The sequence below is a fragment of the Herpailurus yagouaroundi genome, unplaced genomic scaffold (assembly GCF_014898765.1).
Source record: "Herpailurus yagouaroundi ecotype Mexico unplaced genomic scaffold, PumYag 295, whole genome shotgun sequence".
Classification (NCBI taxonomy): domain Eukaryota; kingdom Metazoa; phylum Chordata; class Mammalia; order Carnivora; family Felidae; genus Herpailurus; species Herpailurus yagouaroundi.
The window spans coordinates 15,374-17,744 of NW_024412512.1; positions in this window are offsets into that span (position 1 = coordinate 15,374).

Consider the following 2,371-nt stretch of genomic DNA (forward strand, 5'->3'; position numbering starts at 1 on the left):
CGGCTGCTGGGCAGAGCCCTGGGGGGGGGGGGCATGCCCAGGACAAGCAGGGGGAAGGAGTGTCATCAGGGACACGGTGGGTGCAAGTGGCCGGGGGAGGTGTGGGCCGAGGGTCCAGTAACCATGCCCCCGGACTGGGATGGGGGCTGCAGGGTGCCGAGCGAAGAGGAGGGGAGTGGGTGATGCGGCTGGCCCACGGCACACCCCGCCCCGCCCACCTCCCGGCCATCGCCTGCCACATGTGCCACCGGGGATGCCCACCCACCGTCTCTGCCTCATCTCCCTGTCTCCTGTGGCACCACCTCCGGGCTGGCCCCCTGGAAGCGGTCTGTGGATGTCGGGGTCTCTGTTCGATCTGAGGGAGGCGGGCACCCTGGGACGTTTAGGGCTGGCGAGGGACAGGAATGGCTTGCCACCTGCCCCTCTCCATCCGTACGCTCTCCCTTCCCTCCGGTCCCTGAACAAAACGCAAACCTCAAAGCTCGCGTCATTTACGTAGTAGACAAAAAGCGCCCCCTCTCCGAGGACAAGGCTTCTGCAACTCTGACACCTCACAGCATCAGGGGCTCAAGAAATGTTTGGGGGCGTGACAGACACAGAGGCAGAGGGGTAGCGGTGAACGCGGGCACGGCCCGCTTTTGCCGAGCCCCGAGCGCAGGGTCAGACCGGCCGAGCACCTGTTACATAAACAAAGTTTTATTGGCACACGGCCCCACGGGTGCATCTGTGTGCTGCCTCCGGCCGCTCTCCCGCTGCAATGGCAGAGTCCAGTCCTTGCGACACAGATCGGCCTGCAATGCTGAAAAGTGCTTACTACCTGGCCCTTTACGGAAAAAGTGCCAAGCCCTGAGTGGGCATGCGCCTGAGTGGGAACAATGCTGTTCCGAGGCATCGTGTACATTCGCTCCATCAACCCTCCCAGCGGTCCTAGGACGGGGGAAATAAGGCCCAGAGAGGTTAAGAAACGGACCCAAGGGCACACAGGATACGCGGAGCTGAGCTGGCACTCAACCCCAGGGCTCCCAGGCTTCTCGGGACTGTTTTCTTTGTTCTAGGCTTGCTGTTTTATCTCACTGGTTTAATGCTAAGCAGATGCACATCCGTTGTAAAGAGAGAGAGGCAAAGACCCACAAAAGGAAAGGTGTCGATGTCCCTCCCCATTCAGAGCTCATTCACGGTTGTTTCTTTCTACACGCACACACCCACCCCTTCATTGAGCCCCTGCTGAGTGGAGGGAAGAACCGACTTCCCCCCACTCCAGACCCCAGTACGTGTTCAGGGTCAGGGGCCAGTGTTCTCGTGACAGCCTGGTAAGTCGGGGCCATGGTCTGTACGTTGGTGGGCACAGGTCCTGCCTCACTCCCAGTCTGTGGGGCCCACCTGGTGACACTGGCATCGTGAAGGGTCCGTGGGGCCCACCTGGTGACGTCGTGAAGGGTCCGTGGGGCCCACCTGGCGTCATGAAGGACTCAAGACAAACTACGGGGGACCCTAGCTGCTTCTTTGGGCCACCTGCACCTGCTCCCCACATCCTCCTGTCCAGGCCTCCCCACCACTAGCCCAGGCCGGGCCTCACACTGAACCCCACCCGATGTCACCCTTGTCATCTCTCCAACCCTGTGTGTGTCATCGTGTCCTTCCAAGGGGTCCCCAGAAGACAGGGGGACCCCAGTACTTGTCATCCCACGTCCCATCTGGTGGCAACCCTTGTTGGCTCCCCTTTCAGAATCCGTCCAGCCTCCGAGCCCCCTCTCTTTGCTGTCCTTAATCCCCTCCTGGCAGCAGGAAAGGCCTTCACAAAAATAAGCAAAACAGGCTGAACCCTCTCCTGCTCCAAACTCTGCTATGGCTCCCCAGTGCCCCCAGGACAAAGCCTGCATTCTGTGTGGTCTCTGAGCGGCCCCTTCCTTCACTCTGGCCGCCTGGGCCTGCAGTGTGGCTAAGTGGGGGGGGGGGGGGGGGGGCCGCGGGGCGGGGCTGATCAAACGTACCGACTGTCCTCCAGCCACAGGACCCGGCCCAGCGCTGGGGAAGCGCCTCCTCGGCCAGGTCTGGCTGCCTTTGCGCCAGCACTCGCGCTCTCACGTGCCCTACACCTGGCGGCTCTTCTTTAAGACGTCCCACAACCGGCCTCTCGCGGCCCTTCGGGCTGCGGCAGAGACGTCAGCTCCTCGTAGCGGCCTCCAGGACACCCCCTCCCCGGGTCCCACTCCTCCTTCTCTCGGGTTGCGTGTCCCCATCCACGTCTCCGCCCTCCAGACCGGGCTCGGGCAGGGGCGACCCTGTCTGTGCAGGCCCGGAGAGGCGGCCGCCCGGGGACACGGAATGCAGGGCGCGGGGTGGGGGTGGGGGTGGGGGGCGGCGGGGGGCC